Source organism: Miniopterus schreibersii, assembly GCF_964146895.1.
Source record: "Miniopterus schreibersii genome assembly, chromosome: 1".
Taxonomy (NCBI): Eukaryota; Metazoa; Chordata; class Mammalia; order Chiroptera; family Miniopteridae; genus Miniopterus; species Miniopterus schreibersii.
In genome coordinates this window covers 196,482,425-196,509,804 of record NC_138101.1, presented here as the reverse complement: position 1 = coordinate 196,509,804, position 27,380 = coordinate 196,482,425, and positions in this window count along the sequence as shown.

The window sequence follows — 27,380 nt, the reverse complement described above, 5'->3', positions numbered from 1 at the left end:
ATCCTCTCACGCAGTCATCAGGGCCTCCTGCCGTCGGGCTCACCCTTCCTCGAGGCTCCGGAGGCTCCAGGACCCGCCCCTCCTACGGCCCGTGAGTAACGGGGGCAGAACCCGAAGCTGGGCGGCCGGGCTCCAAAGCTGAAGGCATCTCCATGAACCCTCACAATGTGTGCCGAGCGCGAGGCAGAGAAACGGGACCTCGGGACATCAGAGTAAAGACAGTTCACACGTGATCAGAAAGATCCACCACTGCTCCAGGGCGAGGGAGCCTCCGGGCGACGGCGAGTCTCCGGCAGAGGAGGCCGCGAGCGCAGGGACGGTTTGGAAGGGGCAGGGCCCGGGGAGGAGGGCGGGCAGGCTGGAGTCCAGGCTGTGGGGGCGACAGGGCCCCAGGAGGTGCAGGTCTCGAGACGAGTTTGGGTTTAAGTCTTGGAGGATCTTGGATGCCGAAAAACAGATAAAGGAAGAAATTTGTACTTAAAATAGTAAAGGCTTTCTCGTTTCGCTATGTTGTTTTTTAAAAGTGTTTTTATTGATTTTTTTAGAGAGAGAGGGAAGGGAGAGGGAGAGGGAGAGAAACATCGATGGGAGAGAAACATCGATGGGAGAGAAACATCGATGGGAGAGAAACATCGATGGGAGAGAAACATCGATGGGCTGCCTCCCAGGGGCAGTCGGAGGAACCGGCAACCTGAGCATGTGCCCTGACCGGGAATCAAACCAGCGACCTTTTGATAGACGGCACAACACTCAACCAACTGAGCCACACCAGCCGGGGCAGAGGAGTGGTAAAATCAGAAGCCTAATTTAACATAATCTCGCGTCAGTGCAACTACTCTTCCACACAGAATTCATGCCATTATATGACAGGCCCATCGGCCCATGATTTGGGGTAGCAGAGCCACACCCGTGAGCACACGTGTGTGTGTGTGTGTGTGTGTGCGCGTGACAGGGATGCTGTGTCCTTGGCCGGGCAGCCGCCCCCATGCACAGGACAGGGTGTCGGCCGTGCCTCCTGAAACGCCAGCTGCCCCTCCTACGTCTCACACGAGGGGCCAGAGCCTCCTTTGCATTTCAAGCCCCTGTCATCCCGTCAGACACGTGGGAGGTTTTCTTTTCACAGACAGGAGACCTGTGAGCCCACCCATGACCACAACAGCGTCCACAATTTCAGGCCTGAGGAGCTGGGAGGCCAGGAAGCGAGAAGAGCTGGGAAGGGGGCTGTCAGGGGGCCGCGGCTGGCTGAGTCCCGCTCAGTGCCGCAGGCAGAGGCGGCCTGCGGGGCTCTCGGGGGATGGGGAGGGGACCCCCCCGTACAGCCCCCACCTACGGGAGTCAGGAGGGGGAGCTGGGCACCCCTGCAGACAGTGGCAATAGGCACGACCCTGCTCAGAGTCCCTCAGAGACGATATCCGACGTTAACGGGCCCACACTTGGGTGGGTGGCATCTTCAGGACAGACTCAAAGTCCCGTGACCCAGCCTCCCAGTCCCCCGCCCTCCCAGCCCCTCGAGTCCAGCCCCGAGCAGGGAGACAGGACTGGGGTTGGGCTCATGGAGGCCGTGACACAGCAAAAGGACAACAAGCTTTGGACGCAGATGTCTGGGTTCGAATCCTGGTTCAGCTGCCGCAAAGCTCCCAAGACCTTGAGAATTAAGGGGACCGATCGTTTCTAAAATGCCTGGCATAACAGGGACTCAGTAAATAATGGCTGTTATTAGCCAAAGTTCCTTTCCTCCGTGGAAACGCCTGTTCAACGGTGTTGCTGAGATATTCGGGACCTGGGCAAGCCTTTCAGGAGTCAGGGACTGTTGAGCAGGGTGTGCTCTGTCTTGATAATTTGGACACGGACTAAGAATCGGGGTCGTTTCAAGCCTAGAACTGGGAACTGATACATCAGCATTTCCTCCCCACCCTGACCAGCTGATAAGAAACCTTCCACCCTCTCGTCCGAGCTGCCAAGGAAACCAAGCAACAGGCTGAGCCAGAGACAGAGCCCCGGGCACAACCCCAAACGCCCCCCATGTGGTGACATCCGTCGGATGGCTGATTCCCTTTGGGTACAATTGTCAAGTTAATAAAGACCCCTAACGCCTACTCGAATTCTGTCCCCGCATTCTCATCTTGTCCGTCAGGTTACATTCCTCATGGACTCCCACAGGGGCTCGCCTATGACAGTCCCCAAAGAACCAGGGCCCCGGGGCCCAAGAGAAGAAGATGGGTTCTTGCCCAACAGGGGCCCTGCAGCGTAGGAACCAGCATCTTAGAGATTCCGATCCTACCCACCATTTACCACAGGGATGACCTTGGGGATGCTGATGAAGCTCCCTGAGCCCCAGCATCCTTGTCAGGACAATCGGGGCGAGCCCAGCCTGTGGGCTTGCCCAGGAGGTTAAAGGAGACGCAGCATGGCTCTCGCCTGCCCAGGTCGGTCCCATGCACGAGTCTCGGGGCCAAGAACTGGGAAGCGGGGGCAGTGGCCCCGCCCTCCGAGCCAGGTGCCCGGTGCGTCCCCTCCGGTGCATCTCCGAAGGTGAGCAAGAGGCGGGAGTCTGAGAGGCTTCTCGACCCATAGCCTACCGGGTCTCCTATACTTTTTAGCCAAACATTCCTGCTTCCTGCCTCGTCCCTTAGGGTGGCATTTGCAAAAGGACATCAGCACAGTTCCTCTTAGTACCTCCAGGCCCTGGGAGGATGCTGGCCAGGGCCTTCTCCCCAGAGCTCTTCCTCCGAGCTAACAAAGAGGTGCCCGGGCTTCATTTGAATATTCCAGCCATTAATCCTGAGCGGGCCGCAGGGCCCTGCCAGCCCTTTGGGTGTTTTGAATACATTTTAAGGATCATTGCAAACTTGATTGCCATCAATAAAATTGCAAACAATATAATTATATTTGTTTGCTTATGTCTAAATAGGTGCACACATGTGAAGTGCAAGGGTGCTCATGGAAGCAAACGCGTGCACACGCGCGTCCGTGCGTCCGGACAGACGCGCACCTGCGCAGCACACGCACCACGTATAGGACCGGTAAAAATAATAGACTCCTTCTGGGCTATACCGGGGGGGAAAAATCAAATCTGAGCACGAAGGGCCTGAAAAAACGACATGTATCATTCACCTGATTTCAATTGTGCCTCCCTTTGAATCTCAGCCAAATCATTTTGTACATTAAAAATTGGTCAGGGATGATCAGGTTCCATTTTCACGGTTGGCAATGCAGAACCGGGGAAAGAATACAATTACAGACCCCTGAGCAAACGCTGCGAATGTCAACTTGATGTAAATGATCCAGTGTCGACAAAGGGGCCGGAGGAGGCAGGGCTCCGGCGATGGAGAGCTGAGCCCCGGCAGACGGCCAGGGACAGACGGACAGAGAGAGACGGACGGGCAGAAAGAGACGGACGGGCGGAAGGAGCGAGAGATACGAGCGGCGGCCTGGCCGGCCCTCCGTGGAGCGGGGTCACGGAGCTCCCGGAGTCAGGCTTTTATCTAAAAAACACTCACCTGGACCCATGTCGAGGGCGCCGAGACTTTGCAGCTAAATGTCTGGACCGTGGTCCGTCAGTCCTTGTGCGCCGGGGACCCGTTCCAAGACCTCCAGCGGACGCCTGACACCGCCGACGGCGCCAAACCCTTACACACTGCAGTTTTTCCCTGTATAAATTCCCGCCTTTCCCTTAGAGGAGGCCCTCGGCAGCTTCCCTCTGGCTCATCCGAATGGCAGCTTCGCTACTCTTGCGCTTTGGGGCCATGAGGGTGACCTGGACACAAGCTCTGAGACACAGTGACAGTCTGACAACCCAGACGGCTGCTTAGCGACTCTCGGGCAGGGAACCTGTAACGCGTGTAGACGCCGGACAAAGGGATGGTCACGGCCCCGGGAAGGTGGGCAGGGCAGGGCAGGCCAGGGCGGGAGTTCACCCTGCTGGGAGGAGCGCGCACAATTGAAACCTTAGGACTCGCTTAGTTCTGGAATTTTCCATTTAATATTTTCAGATGAAGGTTGACCGCTGACCGCTGAAACCTCGGAAACTGAAGCCACAGATAAGGAAGGGGGGGCTTGTACTCGTTCCCCAAACATTTACTTCGCACCCACTTGGGACAGTGAATGCCACACAGCGGGAGAGAGTAGGACTGACGCCAGGCGGCTCAGGTCGGTCCTGTGGGGACAGAAATGGGAGGAGCCCAAACAGAGACACGCCCCTGGCACCCGAGGCTTTCCTGTGGGTGGACACGCAATCAGTGGTCCTTCTCGAGAGAGAGAGACACAGCCAGCTCATCGGGCCCTCCTACTGCCACCTGGGTCAAAGGAATGACAGGTGACCTACAAGGGGAGGGAGAGGACGGCCCCCGCAGCTCTGAGGCTGCCCCTGGTGGGACACCAGGCTTCCGGGCAGACAGGAGACCGCCTGAGATGAAGGGTCTCAGGAGCATGTTGCACGAGGGGCTGTGGAAAGAACTGGGGCCGTTTCTCTTGAGAAGGGAAGTCTCCAGGATGCAGCGTCTCTCATCAAAACCTCGCAGGGCTGCTGAGAGCGGGGCCGGGTCAGTGACGCTCCTTAGAGGGCTCTGGACGTCACGCTCAGGACTAGCGGGGGAAATGGCCGGCTCAGATTTCTGTGCATTGAAACAGAGGGGCATCTGGCATTAAACTAAGCTGCTTCGAATGGTAATGAGCTCCCCGTCACTGCCGGTGTGACAGAAAGCTGGTCAACCACTTGTGAAAGGCATCACCCACTCGCGTTCTACAGAACCAGGCCTGGGATGTCACCCGGCGGCTCCTTCGGTGTGCGACTCCGAGCTTCCGGACACTGTTCTGGCCTCTGTCTTCTGGCCGCTCAAGTAGGGACCCAGGGGTGCTTCCCCCTGACACCGGTCGTGCCCTGGATTTTCCTTTCCCTGCTTCTGGCGTGTTCGCTTGAGAGTCAAGTATTTCTCCTGTGACTCCGGAAACACAGAGTTTCCGTCAGGGCCCGACCCAGCGGCACCTCCGAGAAGGACTCATGGGGTCGAGTGGAGCTGTCCCGTGGTTCTGTCGCCAGCAGCAGACTCGGGGTGTTTTCCTTGCACTTCCTCCTGCCCACGGACTCTCGCGCTTGGTTGGAAGAAACGTTTGCTCAGACCCCCCTGATATCTGAGGAGCTAGGGGGTGAGCAGGAGGCTGGGAAATGGGGGTCTTACCTTATACAGGTCCCAGGGGACCTGCAGGCTCTGGCTCAGAGAATGAGGGGTGTTGAACAAAGTCACGTGGGTCCCATCTTACTAAAGGGACCTCAAATCACACACACACCCGTCATTCAAAATCTTTTTTTTTTTTAATTTCTCTAAAGCCTCTTAATACCTGGGTAGTCGACTTGCCAAGGAAGTGTGTTTGCTGAACAGAATTAAAATAGGATTCTGTGTCTTTGCCGCTGTTGCTGACTTGGGAGGTGGGGACAGTCTGCAAACTAGAGACCTCCCAAGTCACTCCCCCGATTTCGTCCACAGAGGAGCCCTGAGCTGTTCTATAACAGTGAGCTCGACGAGACCGGTCTGGGGGTCAAAGCTGCGAGCGATGCGTGGAGTAGTGAGGCCAGGCGACCAGGGATGTGATCGTGGGGGCTGAGGGCTGTGTCCTTGGAGGGACCGAAAAGAACAAGCATTTTCCAGGAGAAAGAACACACATCTCCCGACCATCCCATCATCATTCAAAAGCTGAGAGCAAGACTGATTTTTCCAATTTATTTTAGAATTATCAGCCGAACTGATTAAAGCAGCGATCAACTTCAGCTGTTCTGGTGCGGCGTCCCTGTTCCACAGCGCCGACGTCTCCTCGCGCGCAGCATGCATAAATTATTGAAACATTATTTTATTTATCTATCCCCCTGTGACAGAAATAGGTTTTCTGAAAGCAGATCTTTCCCTAATCAGTTTTGTTTTTCTTGCTTTTTGCTCCCAAACAGCTCCGTGAATCTGAGGCTGACAGATGTAGCACGGGTCCCCTTCCTCGGGGTGCGCGAGCCCCGGGGCAGGTGGGGAGGGGGTCTGGGATCCTGAGTCCCTGCACGTATATCACTGCTGCCTGGGCTATAAGAGACTCTGAGATGTGTCCACATCACGTGCAAGCTGGAGAGGGCGTCAGGAGGTGACGTGCTGGTAGCCTGACCTGACCAGGGTTCAGGACAAGTGGGCCCCTATTCATCCTCTGGCCTAAGAACCTCCACTTCCCGCCGGGGGGCTCATGGCCAGTGGGAGGCCGGGAAGGAGCCAGGTCCCAAGGAGACCACAGGTGGCCGTGGGATTCTGCCTTGAATGACACTGACCTAGAGTTCACCACCCCTGCCCGTCGTAACTGCCCCTGGGCAGTCGTCGGAGAAGGGCCCCTTGACAGCGAGGCACATTGAAAGGGCAGGTCACAGCGTCTTCCCAGGAGCGCTCGTCCGAGCCAGGGATGTGACGGAGAGCAGCGAGGGTGCCGCGAGAGAAGCCCAGCTGTGCCCACGGCCACCTGGGAAGCCTCTCCGTGGTTTGCAAGACAAAGGCCAACTCCAGGGCTGGCCCTCGGGGTCCTTTGTGGTCTGGTCCAGGGGAGGCCACCAGCCCCACTCTCGCCACCACTGCCGCCCAGCTCCGGTCCCGGGAAACCACGTGCTGGGCCCTGCGTTCTCGATGCGACGAGCCATCGCTCTTTCTGGTCTCTCCTCGGCCTGTCCTCACCCAGCCCAGTCTCCACCTGGACAATCTTCCGCCTCACCCTCCACCGTGACGACTTGTCTGCTTCCTCAGAGTCCCCCTCAGACCCATGATGATGGTGATGATGGCGGCTAACGGGGACGTCAGGTCCAGGCTGCCAGCGCGTGGTCTACGGATTTCACGTGTCTTTTTTAACCATCGTGACATCGCTTATATGGGGGTCACAGTAAAAATACATTATTTTTATTACATGTTAGAAATGAGAAAACTGAGGCTGGAGAGATTATGAAGCTTATCCAAGGTCCCAAAAGCTCTTTAATAATAACAATAGTGATAACCACTTATTAAGCTCTTAGCATGTCCCAGGATGTACATGATCTCACTAACTCCTCAGATCGAGTGCTATTATTGCCCTATCAGTAAAAGCATTAAAACGGGGGAAGCTATGAGAAAAACATACACATACAAAACTGGCAATCAGTCACCTATAGTCATGAGCATTTGCAGCAAAGAAACTAAGACTTAAAAGAAGGCAAGGCCCAAACCTGCCAGTGTGTGTGGGGGGGTGTCTCAAACTCAGGCCCTGGGCTAGAGAGTCTCGGTCTCACCCCGGGGGGAACTGTGCCTGTGCTGGGGACACGGCCGAATGACACGCCGGACGATGACTGAGAAGCAAACTCACGCGTGGCTCGGGGAGGACCCGGGGGGGAACCGCTCCTCAGCGGGACACCCTGGCAAAGGCTCATTCCTCCCGCCCCCACGCCCACTTCACACCATATTTCCAACCTCGGTCAATAACCAAACAAGAAGTCACTGGGTTCACCTTCTTTAAACAAAAAAAGGACCCAGGAATCGCGTAATAAGACGAAAATGGGCCCGTTTGTAATCAGCCCAAGAAAACGGCACATAATGTGCTTTGCGCCTCAAAACTAATTTCTCTACAATTTTTAATTTGAAGCACAGAAAATATCTATCTTTAAAAACGTGCAATTGCACAACCAATTCCGTATTCATGAAACTCAAAACATCTGGGGTGTCTCACGACTGACAGAGTTAAAATATTATCAAATTAAAGCATGGGATTCATTTGTTTTGACTTGTTAATACTGGTGAGCCATGAAAGCTTATTTCCCCCATTTTGTGATTTCTTTGGTCATTACGTGGCTCTGTGCCGACCTTCGACGACGGGAGAATCCCAGTGATCACCTTCAGCACCGTGCCATCCACACAATGTCATTTTTCATAAACACGCACCCTGCCCCTTGTTAGCTGAGCGAAGTCAATAGTCGTGAAACAACATCATCATTTCTTCATTCAGCTCAGTTCCCAGCAACCCGGTCCCTGGCTTTCCCTTTACTTAAATATCTGATGTCAAAATGAAACTGGAGCGGTTGCCAACGCAAACATACACCCCCCTCTGGCACACACAGGCCGCTTTTCCCCCTTGAACGCCCCGCATGGCATTCAGGGCCGTTCCTGGGTCTTTCTCCCCGGCCACGCATGCTTAGAGTCACCTCCACAACCACTGACTGATCCCTTTTACCATCCACTAAACCAAAGAGCTTTCAGCAGCTCCTATGCGTCCAGCTCCGTGTTCCATCCCCCGAGCATCGGGGGCTGGGATGGGGCGTAGGGGTCCAGGCCTCATTCGGTCCTCTGAGAGTCGCCGTCCAGGGAAGGGCACGATCAGAGCCCACTTGGTTCTGAATTGAAGCAGAGGGGGGCCTATGGCCCCCCAGGCTTTGTGTTCATTGACGCATCGCTCTTCACAACTGGGGGGCATCCAAGGGTAGGGGTGAGGCGCTCCTTGCCCCCTGCCCTGCATCTCTCCGGCCCTCAGTCTCGCCAGCGGTAAAGCCCTCCACCTCGCAGGGTCATTTGGAAATGAGACTAAGCGCGGGGTTGTTGAGTGGCCAAAGGAGGGTATGTACTTAAAGTACTAAGCACAAGGCGTTACGCCCGCTGTAGGTATTTCTCGGGTGGATAAATAACTGCTTTCCAATAACTCCTGGCGGGGAAGGTCTCGTAAAGGAAATTTCCAGGCCCCCACATCAAGGAAGCTCATATGATGCTGAAATGATTGGCAATTTTATCAAATTATTAGCCTCAGGGTGGGGAGCGGGGAGCCATACATTTTTCGGGGTGTGCTGCCGCGGGGCTAGAACAGCCACTCATGACCCTCTCTCCAAGGACTTCTGCCAGGAAGCCGCAACGTGAGGTAACACACAGAAACACTCTTTGTAGACTGTGAAGTGCCCTCCTAGGCTTAGTGGAGACTGGTTACGTCATCTAAGCGCGTGGATGAAACGTCCATTGCCTCTTGGACCTTAAAACGTTTCACTCGGGGGAAGAAACAAGCTGTTCGGCCCAGGTCACAGCTGCACCCGCCGCCTCCCGCAACCACATCAAAATCACAACTGAAACACAGAACCACCATCATCAGAGCCTCCTGAGATCCGGCTGAACAGAAGCCCCACAACCAGGGAGCTGAAGAAGCCCCAAGACCGGCAGGAGGGGCGGAGACGCGGGGGGATCGGGGCTGAATCGGAGACTCTCCGAGGGCCCAGACCCGGTGCTGCGGGTTAAACCCGGGAGGGAATCTCGGAGGCGGAGGTTTCCCGGAGGAGTGAGGGGTCCCAGCCCCACAGCAGCCCCCCAGCCCAGGGCTCCAGGGCCGGGAAGAGACGTCCCCACAACTTCGGGCTGTGAAACCAGCGGGGACTGTCCCTGAGGGTCGCGGAGGCTGCGGGAGCCCCAGCAGCTCCTCTCAAGGGCCCGGCACGGACTCACTCGGACGCTCCCTCTGAGCCCAGCGCCGGGAGCAGCCTGAAAGGACCTGGGACACTCGGGGGGAACTAACCTGCCTGAGATCCGGGCGAGAGGCGGAGGGCGGCTTCCTCCGGGCAGAAGGGCTGGCGGAGGCCATGGCTCCTGTGGCGAGTCCTCCCCGCACACAGCCGGCAGCAGGCGCCATGTTTGAGTCGCCAGCACCTGACTCACGCCTTTGGCCCCGCCCCGTGATTCCCGGAGGCCCCGCCCCTCCCCACCTGCAGCTCATCCGGGCCATTTCCAGGGGCTTTTCTGTGCAAGTGGGCTCTCAAGCCTCAGGCTTAGGACTTTCCTAAAATCTCTCAAACAAGCAGCAGCGGGCCCCATACGGCTTGATAAGTGGCCCCAGCCTGGCACTAGCGGCAGCTGCATTGGCTCATAGCTGGGCCTCTCCTGGGCACCTCCAAGCCCAGCACAAGCAGCAGCCAACTACGGTTTGCTGTGTAGCTCATGCTGGGTGGCCCTGGGCAAGGCACTGGCAGAAGCTGACTTTGCACCTCCCGGGAGGCCCCAGAGACAGTGCACCTGGTGGTCAGACTCGACCACGCTGGATTATAGCCCTACCACATGCACAAGAGACACACTCAAGGGGTGCACTTGGTGAACACCAAAGCCCCTCTGAAGTAAATCCTGCTCCATAGGGGTGTCTCCAGCACAGCGGCTCTTTGGTTGTAGTTGCAGCTGGTCCTCACAGCCGACTGGCCTGTGGGTCAATTCCTCCCAGTGACACCAACAGCAACCAAGGCTCAACTACAACAGGACAGTGCACACAGCCCACACAGGGGAGCACCTAGAAGGCCCAGCTCAGGGGACTGGGGAGGCTGAGCCACTGGACCCTACAGGTCACCTACTACACAAAGCCACTCCACCAATTCCAGGAGACATAGCAGCTCTACCTAATACATAGAAACAAGCACCTGGAAGCAGCCAGAATGTGGAGGCAAAGAAACGTGTCACAAAGGAAAGAACAGAAGAAATCTCTAGAAGAGGAACTAAATGAAATAGATCCAAGCAAACTAACAGATACAGAGTTCAGAATTTTGTTTATAAGGATGTTTAAGCAAAATATTAGGGAAATAACTGAGAAAATCGATAACATAATAAAGTGCCAATTTGAAATGAAGGCTACAAGAACTGAAATGAAGAATAATTCACAGGGAATCAACAGTAGAGTAGAGGACGCTGAGAATCAAATCATCAATTTGGACCATAAGGAAACAAAAACACCCAACCAGAAGAGCAAAAAGAAAACAGAATCCAGAAATATGAAGATAAGGAGCCTCTGGGACAACTTCAAGAGGCCCAACATTCGTATTATTGGGGTGCCAGAAGGGGAAGACAGAGACCAAGGAATTGAAAACCTGTTTGAAAAAATAATGATAGAAAACTTCCCCTCCCTGGGGAAAGAAATAGACTTACAAGTCCAGGAAGCACAGAGGGTCCCAAACAAGAGGAACCCAAAGAGGCCCACAGCAAGACACATCATAATTAAAATGCCAAAGGTTAAAGACAAAGAGAGAATCTTAAAAGCAGCAAGAGAAAAGCAATTAGTTACCTACAAGGGAGCATCCATATGACTGTCAGCTGATTTCTCAACAGAAACCTTGCAGGCCAGAAGGGAGTGGCAAGAAATATTCAAAGTATTGAAACACATGGAACTACAACCAAGATTGCTCTACCCAGCAAAGCTATCATTTAGAACTGAAGTTCAGATAAAGAGCTTCACAGATAAGAAAAAGCTAAAGGAGTTCATCACCACCAGACCAGCACTACAGGAAAAATTGAAGGGTCTTCTTTAAGAAGAAGCTAATGAACAAAAGAATCTGACAAACTAAATAGATTCAGAGACATTGACCCATGCAACAGACGATCATATTTCAGAGGAAAGAGGGAAGGGGGGTGTAGGGTGGGAAGAGGTTAACCAAAGAAGTTATATACATATATGCATAACCCATGGAGGCAGTCAATAACAGGGTGAAGGCCTGGGGAGGGGTGGGAGCGAGGTGGAGGGGGTCAATTCGGGGGGAAAATGGGACACCTGTAATACTTTCAACAATAAAGATAAATTTTAAAAAAAAACAAAAATAACTTTTCACTCAAAAATATGATTTCTCATTGACACAAAAATTCCCTCATGATTTCCATACACATCACAGCCAAAGATATTATTTTCTTTGTCTAAAGTTTGCTTAAAATTTAGTTAGCTTGCCTTGCTTAAAAAAAATTTATTTTTTAAAAAAAATCAAACCAGTTTTGTGGAAAATTCAATGCTCAGGTCTATGGGGAATTGATAACTGGCATTTCCCTAACCCAGCTGTCTGGCTGTTGAGTGGAACCCTGAAATAAATAATAAACTAACAAATGACAAAGCAAACACTCGAGTTCCGCGGTGTTTGCAAAAAGACAATACAGATCATAAACAAACTCTCTCGTGATGCTCATGATGAGTCAAATTACAATGACTTAACGCCTTCCAGTATTCTAAGGGTTAAAAGTGACTTTTCCCAACTCAAAACCATAGCAAATGAGGGAAGACAGAAGATCTTTCCAGGATTATTATTTTTAGAAAAGTCCATTTTTTTGCTGTAATTTATGAAATATTCCATGGCTCAGAATTTTCCCGGTTCCTTTTTTTTTCCTTTTTCTAGACATCCTGAAATGGGCTGCCATGGGCTCAGAGTGAAAAGGGCATTTTATGAGAACAATTAGCAAGAAACAAAAGTGGGGTCCAATTTATCATTTCATTCTGCATCAGTGGAACGGAGAGAAAAGCAGGGCCACAGGGGTCTGCAGCAGAGATGGCTGATAAATATTCAAAATCTATTTTCCCATCCCTCCTCACTAACAAAACCCCTATATTTTGGCAGGTAGCAATTTTCCAACTTACCAAAAAAAAAAGAAGAAAAAAAAGGCACATTCCCATTTTCCCTTGCAGTGGGGTAGCCCCTGACATGTCGGTAGAAAATGCTGAGTGGGGCTTTCTCGGACATTCTCTAAAAGGAGCTTACTCAGTTGGGAGGTATGTCCTTTAAGCCTTGCTCCTGGTGACGCAGACCTAAGAGCTGGAGATGCAGCAGCCATCTTGGCACCATGAGGAAAAGAGCACAAAAATTGTAAATATCCTGACTCTGACATCCTTAAGCTGCTGAGCCCCTGCTAGCAGCTGCCTCCTTCTAAAATTTCTTAGTAATTGACAAAAATAAAACCCTTATTTGTTTAAACCACCAGGATCTATTGTTTGGAATTCCTGACAACATAAGGTCCTTGGTTTCTAGCTTTCCTTTTTCCATGGGAGACTATAAATTTCCAAATAAAGTTAATCCAAAAAAATCACAAAACAAAGATCAATAGATATTTAATAGTAATAAGTGAGCTTCTTCTAAGTCTCAGATTCACAGAATTTCATCCAAACACCCCTTTCACAGCCTCTGACGGACTAACTCCTCCCCATCTTGGGGATCTCAGCTCACACATTTCTTCCTCTGGGAAGACCTCACTTCTCCCCACGCCACGGGTGCCAACCTGTGAGCACCCACCACACCCAGGCTTCCCTGTTCTAGCCACACACCCCACTGTGGCCATTTCTCGGTGACAAGACTCCCCTTCCAGGCCCCATCTCCGAGTCTGGACGGAGTGGATGCCTTTCCTGTGGCCTTTTCCCATCACGACGAGTGGGTGGATGATTGAAATGCACACGTTTCTTCCTCATTGACTCTGACTTATGGATTTTCCCTTTTTGTGTTGCCTCTCAGGTCCTCTTACTTCTGATCCCATCATGCTTCTATTCACTATTCCAGAGAGTAATGAGGACACTGTGTAAACGGGAGACAAACTCTGTTGGGTGCTAAGGAATTGCTAACCATAGCTTTTGGGGGGAAGAGATTTCAGGGACATCTAACTGAACTGTGAATTCAAAACTACTTTGACCCCCAAGTTCCCCTTCTTAAACGATATCCTGCAGAAATATTAGGACATACGTCCCTGGGAGCATTTATAAGGATTTGCACATTAGAATTATTTATAATAGGCAATCTAGGACCCACATAAATATCATTTCATATGAAGTAAGCACGTGATCTTTTTTACTCCTAAAGATGCCTATATGTTTATGTCCTGTAAAGTAAGAACGACTGGCTTTATCATTTTCATTAAAACTGAGGAAAAACTAAAAGAAGCTCACAGGAGAGAAATGACCACCCATGACCCCCTAATTGACTGTCCTTAGGGTTGGGCCTTCATTCAGCAAAGATTTATTGAGCCCTTAACCCATTGCTTAAATTCTCTGAGACTCGGTTCCTCATCTTTAAGATGGAAAAACTAATACAAGGGATTCAGAATTGAATTCAATAAAAAATAAAAAAGAATCTCTCAGCACAGCATTTGGCACATAAAAGCACTTATAACTGCTTAAAACTAGCAGAACCAACTTTGTCCCTTTGCTTGTTTCTATTTATCTTCACCACTCCGTAAGTTCACTATGATATGTCTAAATGCAAATTTTTTTTACAGTACTTGAAATTTTTAATCTACTCCCCATGGCTCCACATCTCTTCGATGTTAGCTGTTTCTATTTCTCTAAGGCCACATTCAGAGAGGAGAGGGGATGTTACTCATCTGTAGCTTCCAATTCACTAATTCTCTCTCCAGCTCTTTCTAATCTTTTATTCAACTTAAAAAAACAACAACAACTCTATCTCTTATTTCCAATATTTTCTGTAATTACTTCTTATATTTAATAAGCTTTTCTTTACTTTAAGGATATTTCAACCTTGATCTAGTTGAGAATTATAAACATACTTCTTTTAAATCCTTTCAGATTTATCTACAGCTGCATAAGCAACTCAGCAGTTAAGCATGAGGGATTCAGGGGCAAACAGTTTAGGTCAGTTCCAACTCTGTCACATACTAGTTACATAACCTTGAGTTGACTTGACTATATTTCTCTTTCTTTCTGCTTAATAATGATGGTCATTATAATGCATACTCCATAGAGTTTTTGTGGAGTTTAAGTGAGTTGATCCATAAAAGTCATTTGGAACCATGCCTAGCATACACTCAGCCTTCAGTACATGTCAGTTATTATCATTATTTCTATTTCCTCAGGTTTGAATTCTCCCACGTGATGGTTATACTGACTGTCTCTTGTCGCATTGAATTTCTTCATGTGCTTCTTAGCTTCTGTTTAAAATTTCAAATTGCACAGAAGTTTTCCCATGAGGCCTTCTCCGCCCATCGGTTTCACAAATGTTACAGCCGAGACCTCCAATTGCCCAACCCTAAAACAGGTCTTACATTAGGGGTCCAAGGCCCTTCAAATTCCAGATGCTACTGCTCTAATTCTGCATCAGAATTAGGAAATGACATTAAGACCCAGTTTTTCTGTTTCACGGGCATCTCAAGAATGCACAGGAATAAAGCTCCCTGGGGGCAGAACCAGGCCTGTTCTCCTCACCCACCCAGACACAGAGCCTACACACAGTTCAGGCCCACTTGATATTATTGACTAAACATTAAAAGAACATCTTAATGATTTTTAAAAAGGCCAAAATAGATGAAGACTGTTGCTAGAGGCTGGCCTGATGCTGGAACTTTCCAATAAATATGTACTAAAGATGGTGTTTGTAGATGTTAGAAAAAGAAATACTGTAAACTTCTAAAATCAAGAAAGAACAGCATAGAGAAGCTCTGGTTTGTCTTGTCCTTCTGGGGCCTTTAGGGACGAGACTTCTCGCTCTGGATTTCTCCCCACATGTGAAAGAGACTTTGAATAAGTGGAACTACCTCAAGACAGAGCAGATTGTGCAGGGGAGCAGTGAGTCCCCCACCCCTGGAGGTATGCAAGGGCAGTCTGGACATTCTTTCACGGGGATGTTGTACAAAGGAATCCTGCAGACAGCAGGCCAGCTGGTCTTTGTGGCTCCCGCTAATCCAGAGGCTCCGTGAGTCTGTGGCTGGCATAAAATGTCGCAGTATCGGCCGTGATGGAACTGAACTGCATCCCCCCGCGTGCAGTCATCCATGACGCCCACAGGTCGGCCTGCAGCTGAGACGTGATAGCATCCTCGGCAGCCGGAGCAGGACCCCTCAGCAGGTGCGGGCTGGAGCTCAGGTGAACAGCGCTTCCCGCATCTGCGACATGGGGGCAGTGGGGACCGGGGACGTTCGTGCCAGCAGAAAGGCCACGGGTCTCCCGCCTCATGCCAAGGGGCGCTCCAGGCAGAGCTAAGCTGCGCGCAGACCCCACTGCTTGCAGGAATTGTTTTACGTCCGAATTACAAGATAGTACAAAGCTTTCCTGTAATTTTTTTTTTTTTTTTGCACCATTAGAAGATGTTCTGTGCGTTATGCCAGAACCATCTGGAAGAGCGGGAAGGCACAGGGCCCGCTGCCTGGATCCTGGGCTCAGCTCAGCAGGCCTGGCGTGGGAAATGGACCGCCACCACCCTCACCGCGGTGTCTGTCCGTCCCCGAAGCCATTGAGCTCATTGCTCCAATGCGACCACGGACTCCAGCCCAGCCCGCGGCTGCAGCTTCAGGCGCTCTCCGGCCTTCTGGCGGCTTTGTCTGCGAGACACGCATCCCCTGGGCGGGCTCGGCCGGGCTGGTTATTGGCTTTTGTTTTGGTTCTGTTGCAGTCGATTGTGTTTAAGACATAAGGAGCTTGCAGAGCTGTGGTACCTGATCTGTGGCAGGAAAACCTGAAAGGCTCGAATACATCTCAACCCTTTCTCCCTTTCGGCACGTGCTGGCTGCCATCACCCCACGCCCCACACCTCCAGTCACCCCTGCGTCCCTGCCACCCCAAAGTGACAGGGTGGGCTGGATGCCTCTGCCGCGGGGGTCTGGGGGTGGCCCACCAGAGGCCCGAGTGCCATCGGGAGAGGTCCTGAGTCCCCTCTGACGCATGGAATGCCACCGTCATTCGGAAAGGCTGCAAGTGCCAGCCTTAGTGAGGTTTTCCTTCTTTGAAGGGGAAAAAAACACGCCACATATTCCTTTTTGTGTGAACAGCAAAGAAAAGGAGAGAAAATACCTGAAAAATATATATTTACCGGAAAAAAAAAAAAGAAAGAAAGCAATCCTGGTGATTCTTTTTAATTGGGTTGGAAGGGGTTACTCCATTATGCGGCAAATTAGAAAATTCATAATTTATCATTGCACCCAGTCGAAATGCCACCCAACTGAGTCGCACCCCTGTGAAAACCATCACACGGTAGCAAACTGTCAAGCCTGCCGCAGCCGACGGGCAAAATTAATATGCAAATGTATGCAAGAAATTAAAAAGCAGAATTACCCAGGCAAATGAGGTAGCTATACTTGAATTGTTAGAATTATGAATAATTACTGCGAATTTTCTGCTCCTAATATAACTTGTTTTTTGATAAACAAAGACTTAATTATCGAGATGCGCTGGAGAATTTCCGTGGCACTCATTAATCTTGCAAAAAAAAAACAAGTCCCCGGTGCCCGAGCCGTAATGAAGAGCGCGTGCCCTGCATCTCCAGCTCCGTCGCAGGCACCGGGGTGCCAGGGCTGGGGGGGAAATGACAGTGCCAACGTCCCCTCCTGTACCCCGGAGTGTCGTAACGTCTTCCACTAACTATCAAAGGGACTTATTTATGCCAGCAGCTGAGCTATAAGTCCAATTTACGACGCCTGGCGCGCGGGGAAACGACCCGCGGGCGCGCGGTGGAAACGCCGTCCCGCAGCCGCGCGCCGAGGCCGCGCGCGGGGCCCCGCCCGCCGGGGGCCGTCCTTTAGGGCTGGTCTCGGCGGCGCTCCGTGCGTCTTGGTCGGTGTCCATGGGAACGGGGGCATTGCCATCAACACGGGCTTTCAACGTCCCCGTGGAGAGCGGCCACTCCCGGCCAGGACGGCGGCCCCGCGCGCGGCCTTCCGCGGTGCGCAAGGACCGGGGTCCATCCGCGGGCGCTGGCCGGGCCCCTCTCGAGCTGTGGGACCCGGAGGCAGAGGGGCCCGGGGAGGGGCCGTGGGGCCCAGTTTCCGAAGCCCGGGGGCCCCCACGTGGCCGCCGGGAGCCCAGCGCGCACAGGGGCCGGCGTGTGTGTGTCGTCGTGTGTCCCCCCCCCCCCCCCCCCGCCTGGGGCGCGCAGCCCAGCGGCCCCTGCGCGCCTGTTATGACTTCAAACCTGGCATCCGAGTGGGAATGACTGAGGCCCCGTCATCATCAGGCCGATTAGCACCGTGATAAACCCGCACAGATCACACGGCAAAATTACAAAACATCACTTCTGGGCGCTCTGGGAGGCCGAAGGCGCTCCGGGCAGCCTGCGTCTCCAAACGCGGTCCTTTCTGAATTCAAGGCCCCAAGTGCCCCGCTGTCTTGACAGAGCCATTTCCCTGTGCAGGCAGGTTGTCACCTTTTACACCAGGGCATCTGTCATTTTTATACCCGAGGCCGCCTCTCCCTCCTCCTGCCCCCCTTCATCTGTCTCTCTCTCGCTCTCGCTCTCTCGCTCTCTGCCCCCCGTCTCATGCAAGCCCCCGGGGAGCCCAGCACCCCAACCCGGAGCAGGCTCATATATCTCGTGCATTAGACTCACACAAACAAAAAGGCCTCTGCGAGTCCGACGGGAATGATGTATCTGCCACATCACTCATCCCCAGATTTTATTTTTATGCGGGACTCAGAGCAGCTTGTCTCCAGTTCTCTCACCTTCTCTGAGATTAATTCTCACCGCAGGGCTGCGAGAGGACTGTGAGGCTGAGAAGACATCCGAGCTCAACATGGGAGAAGAGCAACTCCGGCTTCAGCCAACTCCTGAGGAAAGGGCCCGGAGCCGGCACCTTTCCCAGCGGGCGGGAGGCCTTCATCTTCTCTGTGGGACCTGGAACCAACGAGTGAAACCGAGCGGCCACTAAGTGCCGGCGCTGGAGGGACACAGCGGGATGTGTGTGGCCGGAGAGGTGCACCCAGCTTCCTTTCCGGCTCTGCTGCCTGCAAAGCCGTGTGGCCTTCAGCAGTCACTGCCTGTCTCTGAGCTCCGTATCCTCAACTCGAAACGGGGACAGGGCTGTGGCAAGAATTCAATGACATGAGCAGGAAAACCTCACTGGGGTGCCGAGCAGGATAGGTCGTTGGTACGCTAATTCTCGGGCTGAGACGCGTTAGGCAGTGTCCCAGCCTACCCCCAGGGAAGGCAGAGTCCAACTGGGGTGGGACAGGGGCCACTACCCAAACATGTGGCACGTTAAATGGTTAGCAACACATTATGAGCCCGGCTGGGTAGCCATGACCTTGGTGGTCGTGGGGATCGGAGTCACCCCGCAGGGTTGACGGACATGAGGCTACTGTCTCTCACTCCAGCCATACGTTGTCCTCTCTGCTCTGTGACGTGGGGCAGGAACCCTGCTAACACAGGCCGGCTCCGCCTGCTGCTGGCTGCCTGTCTCGGGGAGGAAGGGACACCCTGGTCCTCTGAGTGTCGCCTCCACTTTGGCCGCCTCCCCACCCAGCGGCAGTTTCTTCCTTTGGCAGCAGCTGAACTCAGTTTGCACTTTTTAACACCTGCCTGACCAGCGTCCCTGGGCCCCAGGCTGAGGAGACCAAGTTTTAGTGCAGGGAGCCCCACGTCCCAGGACCCCCTCGGTTCAGGGCAAACAAGGCGGTTGGTGACCTCCTCGCCTCAGTGATGCCAGCTGCCCGCAGGGCCTGCTCCCCCGCCTTCTAGGTGCTGGTGACCCTCCCCTCCCCCTCCGTTCCCCAGTCCTGGGGGGCTCCTCCCTGGTCCCAGGTAGCTAAGTGTACTCTGTCCAGGGACCCGAGACGCCCTCTCATAGCAGCGAGCACCTCTTTATTTTTAACTGTGCTAAAATACACATAACATACTATTTACGGTCTTAACCACTCTTACGTGCGCAGTTCAGCGGTATTAACTACATTCACACGTCTCATCTTGCAAAACTGAAGCTCTGTCCCCGCTAAACACCAAGTCCCCATCCCCCGAGCCCCAGCCTCCAGCGACGACCATTCCTCTTTCCGTCTCCATGAAGCCGACTGTTCTAGGGCCCTAACACAGGTGGAGTCGCAGTATCTGTCCTTTCCTGGCTGCTATCTCACTGAGCATAAAGTCCCCAAGGTTCGTCCACATCGTAGCTTGAGTCAGAATTCCCTCCCTTTTTAAGGCCGAGTAATGCTCCGCTGTTTGAACCTACCACCTTTTGTGTGTTCATTTCTCCGCTGAGGGACGCCTGGGCTGCCTCCACCGTCTGCCTATTTGTGAATTGTGCTGTTAGGAACATGGGTGTGCACACCCTGTTCAAGTCCCTGCATTTTCGGGTGTGCACCCAGGAGTGAAATTGCTGGATCACATGACAGGTCTATGTTTAGTTTTTTGAGGAACCTCAGATGTGCACGGCACCATCTGACATCCCCACCAGCGGTGCACAAGGGTCCCAGTGTCGCCCCGTCCTTGCCAGCACTTGTTTTCTGTTTGGCTGATAGCACCAGCTAATGGGTGTGAAGTGAAAACGTCTTCATGCTGAGTCTGCGCTGTTGGGGTGACTGGTGTGGCTCCACCTCCTGGTTGAACCCCGGCTGACACAGGCTCCCTGGGGGAGGTGGGATCTGACCATGGCCCTGGCAGCTGAGTGAGGCCTGCAGAGGGGCGCTTAGAGGGAGGGCTGCCGGGGGGGACCACGAGGCAGGAGGGGGACGCCAGGAGGAGAGCATGGGGCCCTTGCTGGGGTGGGGATGGGGGTGAGCGTGGCTTTTCTCTTCTCTCAGCCACCTGTCCCCATAGCTGGAGCAAGTGGCCTCCAACTGCAAGTCAGCAGCCTGATCCCAGACCAACAGCTCCCGGGGCACCCAAGGAGTCCGCCTAGGAAATCCTGAAAGGCAGTGAGCTGCGCACTGAGCAGAGGAGCAAACTGAGGCCCATGGAGGGGCAGGGACTCGCGCAGAGAATTCAGCCCTCCTGGTTCCCTCCATCTGGCAGAACTGGCCTCAGATCCGCTCCCTCATAGCACCCTCCACTCCTGCACAGCACCCTCCTTGCAGAGGAACAACCCTCTCTTTCCTTCCCAGGCCCAGGCCCGGTGACAGTAATAGTGACAAGCTCTGACTGAGCTCTCCCATGACCAAGCAGTTCCTGTGCATCACGCCACTGAATTTCAACACTGCCCAGGGCCGGCTCTAACAGGCCTGTAAGGAAGTACGTTTTCTGGACAGAGGGTCTGGAGTTTTCATTGGATTCAGACAGACCCTCATCTAGAAAACCAGAGAGGCCCTGAGGCTGAGAGGGGACCAGCGTGGAGTTACGGTGACCTTGGTGTTTTGGGGGAGCCTGGCTTGTGGGCCTGCCAGCCTCGGAGGGCTGGGCCTCTCACTGTGGTCACCTGCTCCGACCCTGAGCAGGCTGGCTGAGTGGGCCCGAGAAAAGGCACCGTCCACCATCAGGGCCTTTGGGGACCCCAGGCCTGGGTGCTCGGGAGGCAGGTGCAGGGCGCTGCCAGGGTGAGCCCAGGTTGCCACAGCTCCACGCTGCGGGCCACCTCACCACGGCCACAGAAAGAGCTTGGGGGGAAAACACATCCCCAAATAAATAATAAATACAGGCAGAAAAATAATATAGGAAGCACCTGCTTCACTTGGGACTTTTGACAGGCCTGCTCTGCCTGCTCTGGGCTCGCTCTGTCTCTCCCAATTACTGCCTCTGCCTTCCCCATGTTGCCATAGAAGCACCAAGTCAACTCCCCGCCAGCAGCTGTTGCTGGGCAGTTCCTAGCACCCACCTCTCAATGCCCACCTCTCAGCACCCACCTCTCAGCACCCACCTCTCAGCCCTCCACCCAACGAGCAGCTGTGGGCTCCCGGGGCCTCCCTGGGGGAAAGGCCTCCTCTCTGGGCAGAGCAGCGGGGTGGGCCGGCTGAAGCCCGTGGGCTCCGTGCCAGCCCAGCCAGGTCCGCGTCCCGGCCCCACGCCCCTACTAGCTGGGGCCAGTCGTTGAGCTCACCGAGTCCCCGTGAGAGATGCAGGGAAGTCGCGGTCTTACCTTTAGACTGGAAGGGTTCAGGGACCTGGAGCAGGACTTCGAAGAACAGAGACAAAATGTCAGGGAAAGGTCACCCGGGAAGAAGGAACGGCACAGGCAAAGGCCCGGAGGCTGGACGGCCGCAGACCACACCCCGCAGATACAGCTCCTCGGGGGAACGCAGAGAAAAGGCGCCCAGAACCCGGGTGCGGGCGTCTCCCATCTAAGGCGAACGGCCGGCGCGGCACTGGGCTGGGGTCACGCTCCGCTCACCCCTGGCTGAGAACCCCGACAGTGAGCAACCTGCCCGACCACCTGTAGCACCTCTGGGTGTTGAAGAAAGGAAAGAGCCGTCTGATCTGCTGGAGTTTGCAGCCCAGGAGGAGCCGGGAACAATGACGGGAAGATGAAACAACCGTTTGCTAGAGCAGGTAGCAAACTGGTTTACCCGGGGCTGTCCCCGTCCGCTGGGCTTGTCCGCGCAGAGCATGTGGGGTGCGGAGGATCGCACAGGAGCTGCACCAGACAGAGCTGAGATGGATTAGTGATGCCTGCTGAGGGCGCAGGAGGGAGGGACCTGCAGGGACACCAGGTGACAGGCGCTCGCCTTAGCGGGGACGGCAAGCGAAGGAGGCCCAGTCCATTCCGGGGGCGTCGCCAGGAGGTCCCCGTGCCGCAGAGATCGGCCGCAGCTCCACGAGCCCGTTTTCCCTGACATTTCATTCCCTCTCGAGTAAGCAGAGCTGAGCGAAGAGGAGGGGGGAGGACGCCCGCCCCCGTGGCAGAGTGACGCGCAGCAGCCCCCCGAGACCGGCCTGCCTCCCCCGTGCAGACAGAGCCTTGGGCACAGACACTTGCCCCCAAGGAGCTGGTGAGGCGGGAGCAACTCTAAAGATTAATTTTTAATTGGCACACCCTTGCCAAGGCCAGGAAGGAAGAAGGGAAGGCGCCGGCGGAAAGAAGGCGTCCCCTCCTCCCCGACTCGCCCTGCTGCCCAGGTGGCCCTGCGGCCGCTAAGCCGCGCCGGCCACTCCAGGAGCCACAGGCCGCGCGAGGCCGCCCAGCCCCTGCCATGCAGCCAGTCCCATGCCGGGTGTGAGTGTCAAATGCGCCCCAGAGTTTGAAGACTCGGCACAAGAAAAGAGAAAGTAAAACATCTCATTAATATTTGTACGTGGATCACATGTTGAAGGGATAACACTGCGGACGACCGGGTAAAATCAAATATATCACTGCAATGCCTTTCTCTTTACTGGACGTAGCTGCTAGGAGATGCACAGCTGCTCGCCGGGCTCGCTGGATGTCCCTGCGGGACGATGCCCTGAACCCCCTGCCGGTGACTCCAGCGGCGCTGGGCTGGTGGCGAAGGTGTGAGGAAGGCCCGGGCCCGCCCTCCGCGGCCGCTTCCTCCCCAGCGGAGAATTCCCGCCGGATCCCAGCGGGCCCTGGCGTCTCGCTGCATGAGGCTTGTGCTATTCCAGGGAATCCCTCTTTTTTCTTTTAAAAATTATAATAGACTTTATTTCCTAGAGTATGTTTTAGGTTTGCAGGAAAGCTGAGCACAAAATACAGAGGGTTCCCGCTCGCCCGGCGCGGAGCTTCCCCGGCTGTTAGCACCTGGCGATAGTGTCGCAGCCGATGGACCGAGGCCGGTGCGTCCTTACTAACCGGAGCCCGCGGTTACGCTGGGGCCGCTCGTGGTGTTGCCCAGTGTCCGGGTCTGGACAAATGTACAATGACATGTGTCCATCGCGATGGTGTCCTGCAGAGTAGTGTCACTGCCCTAAAACCCCTCTGTGCCCCGTCTACTCAGCCCTCCCGCCCCCCCGTCTGGCAGCCCCTGGTCCTTTCCCTGTCGCCAAGCTCTGCCTGTTCCAAGGTCACGCAGTTGGAATCCCAGGGCCCGCGGCCTTCGCGGACTGGCTTCCTCCGCGTAGCAACATGCACCCCAAGCCTCGCGGCGTCTCTGTGGCTGACGGGTCATGTCTTGCTATCCCCGAGTTGTACCCCACGCACCACGGTGTCCACCGATTCGCCTGTTGAAGGATACCTGGTTGCTTCCAGTTGTTTTTTTAATGGATTTTTAAAGACAGGATTCTCCGGCTCCCACCCCATTAGTAGTTTAGCAGAATAATAAAGCTCAGTGTGGGAAACGGAGAGGAACTGGGCGGCCTACTGCACTGACGGCAGGTGTGCAAACTGCCCCGCTGTCCTCGGGGGGTGGCTCGGACCCCGCGGGGAGAGGAACGGAGGACGCCGTCCCAGGGGGCTTGGGCTCAGGAATGCCGCGTGAGACGTGAGACCAGGTGAACGAGTGAGCTAAAAAGGGACGGGGTGGGGGGGGGCAGCGAAGGACATTCCCTCAGCAGAACCCCAGCCAATCCCCACTGCAGCCCCGTGAATCTGAATCATCACCTTTATTTTACAGCTCAGAGGAGCTACGTTACCTGCCCCAGGGCACACAGCAAGTTCTCCACCACAGCTGATTTTGGGGGCAGGCCACCTGACCCCAAGGCCGTGCATGTACATCCCAAGGTGACCCAAGCTCCGGCTGTGGGAACAAAGTCTTCGTGTCTGGCCTCTTGGGGACGTAGTATTTGAAAATAAATTCGACCAAAATTTCTATTTCAACATCTTGTTATAAACATAATTTCCGTGAGAGTATGGTCTTGGCTGTTCTTGTCACTATTGCATCTGCTGCGCCTAGCACAGTGCCTGCCACACAGTAGGTGTTCAAGAGACATTTGTGGATGGATGGATGGATGGATGGATGGATGGATGGGACGTGGTCCATTCCCTCCGAGACCTCACAGTTCAGGGCGGGAGAGAGACAGGAGCACGCCTGGTGGAGAGGGTGACAGAGGATGGAGGTGCCGGTGCAGCGGGAACACTCGGGTGGGGCCCCAGATCCAGCCTGGGTGGGAGGGAGGGCTTCCTGGAAGAGGCGGTGCTTATGCTGAGTCTCAAGGAGGAGCGAGAATCAGAAGGAAACCCCAAGAGGAAAGGCAAGGGTCAGACAAGAGAGTGGGTGGGTGGAAGGCCAGCGGTGGGCGCCATGGAGAGAATGCTGGGATCTACCCTCCAGGTCCGGGCAAGGAGCCCCCGAAGGAACGTGGCATAGGTGCGGGGCGTGGAGGAGCCCAGGCCCCCGGAGAGGAATCGGAACAGGAAGGGGTGGGCGAGCGGGTGCGGCGGAGAGGCCGCCTCCTGTGACGCTGGACAGTCCGTGCCACCTGGATCCGGCGCCTCCGTGTGTGTGACGTCACCTCCTGCAAGACACTGCTCCACCTGCAATGCTGTTTGAAGGGTTTTGAGGGGGACACTGATGGCATCTGATCCGCAGTTAGAAAGATCACCCGGGCGGCCGGGTGGGAGACGGAGGAGGGGAGGGGAAGCAGCCAGGCAGCGCGGAGGGACGTCCGTCCGGCAGGTGAGGGGTGGCCGCGGCAGGCGATGGCAGGGGCAGGGGAGGCGCCCCACGGAGCCAGCGGCGGGAACCGGGCGCCCCGGGCGGCTGAGGGGCCGGGCGAGGGACGCAGGGGGACCCTCGTGCGCCACGTCGGTGGAGAAAGCCCGACCAGCGCCCCTTCCAAGTGAATGAGGAAGCGGGGGAGGGTGGGCCGCCTAAAGCTGGCGCCCTCCAGGAGCCTGTGGGGGGTCACGGCCTCTGCGAAGACTGTGACCTTCCCGGAGGCAGGGGGCCCCCCCGCGGTCACACTTCCTAAGGGCTTCTCTCTGGGGACAAAGTGGATGCCACTCATCACTGGTTTTAAATTCTCGACCGATGGGCTCTGCGGTCAGTCATAATGTTCAACCCGGCGGCATATTTGAGGTTTACACGACGCCTCCAACACCCTTTGTGTTTGGGGTGGGAAAAGCTCATCCGGGGACCCCCTGTGGAGCGGTCGGGTCCCAGCGTGGCTTACACCCACCGCCGTCCCATTCAGAGAAACAGAACAGAGTGTGTTGTTATGAAAACCCCTGTTCATCTCCGGTTGTAAAGTCACACTGGGCGTCACCTTGTCAGGTGGCCGCCTTCACCCAGACCGACCCCCCCCTCCCGGCACCGACATATTTGTCTTGTGCTTCACAGCCACGTCGGTAACTAAGGCTCCCCTCGCCCCTCGGTCTCTCCCACGCCTGCGGTTAGCGGTCCTCCTACGAAGGCCAGGCCGCCTCAGCGGTCCCCGCGCCCGATTCACGTCCTGCGACCAAGTGAGTCTCTTCTCCGGCGCCTCTCACTGCCTCTCCCAGCTCAGAGCAGGCGACAGGTACACTCCCTGAATTTAAGTCCAGGTTCATAAAAGTGGGATGCCCGGCAGAAACCGTTGGTCACAGCAAAACCAGGTCCCTCAAGCCCGGTGGCTCGAGGCTCAGTAGCAGCTGAGAGCACCGCCTCTCCTCGGATGGAACATTTACAAAGCTGCTCTAAAGGAACTGCCGCCATGGATCACGAGCTCTTAGAAATCAGCCTTCCCGTATTCGCTCCCGTCTAGCTAACCGGCCCCGGAAACACAGCACGTGCTGCCCGGTGGGTGCGGGGAGGGGGGATGCGTAACGCTCTCGCTCCGGTTTCCAGCTCGTGCGGGTTTCTTTTCTGCCAGCTCTTCCCCGGCCCACTAAATATTCCGGACGTACGCGGCTCCTCATTTAATTCATTCTAATAACTTTTTTCATCAATGTGACTTTTGAGAATGCATTGCTATAGCAAATTAAATATTATTTATGACTTTAATTTGTGTCCTGTTTAGATCTTACATCCACAGGGCCAACGTGGCTATCATCGTTACCGTATCGTCTCAGACTACTCCTAAAATTAAAACCCACTCTTGCCTCTCAATGTCTTATTGTGCTTGTCATTCCTGCTCTGCGCGGGACGGAGCGTGATGAATTCTGTTAGCCAAGTGCAGGCCGCCTGCCTGGCCACCACCCACCATCTCCACCTCAGCTGCCTGAGAGCGCACTTTATTATTACTTATCTCGTGTTTTCCATGACCGCTTGTATTTCCCCGTTCTTGGGGGTTCTGCACTGCCCAGATCCAAACCTTTGCAGGGACTTTGAGGCCTGTGCGATTTGGCCTCATCCTGTGCCTCTCTGCCCCCTCACCGACCACGCAGGCTTCCTCAGCTTTCTTTCAGAGGCTGGAACACTCAGGGCCCTCCCCTGCCTCTGAGCATCCCTACAGGCCCTTCCCTCTGGCTGCGATGCTCTTCCCTCACTTTCCCCCAGGGCCCCTTCTCGTCCTGCAGGTCTCCTTTAGGTCGCTTCCTCACAGAGGTCATCTTAGGCCCGTCTCTAAATTAAGCTGCGTCTCTACCAGCAGCATGTCCCCCGTTTCCTGTTTCCCCCTCTGTAAAATGGGCTTATGTTAGTACCGCCAGGCAGGAGCTTGGCGAGTGCTGGCCCTGTTCCCTCTCACCCTTTGTACCAAGGACCATGGTTACACACGGAGAGATAACTAGGGACTAACATCTAGAAAGCCCCCAAGCGCACCTCCCTTCACTCCAGCCAAACCTGCGAGCAGGCGCTCCCACAGCGGCAGGGAGGTCGGGCGGCACAAGCAGGAGGGGGCGATACGGCGCATGCTCAGGTGCTTGGTTTTAGCCTCTTTGGCAGCCAGAGTGCATCGCGGGTGATGTGTCCTTGCGAGCAGGTGGCAGGGTTTTTCCTTTCTCAGGGGCCCGTGAAATAAACAGTAGAGCTAACAAATGAGCGCTGCTTTCGGTATGAGGAAACGTGGTCACGACTATTAAATATTTCTTATTTAGTGCTTTCCACGGGCCAGGCACCAGGCCGAGTAGTTAATGGGCACGATCTAATTTCATTCTTAAAACAAGTCTGTGAGATACGTGCGGGCACAGCCGCTTCACCGATGAGGCAACTAACGC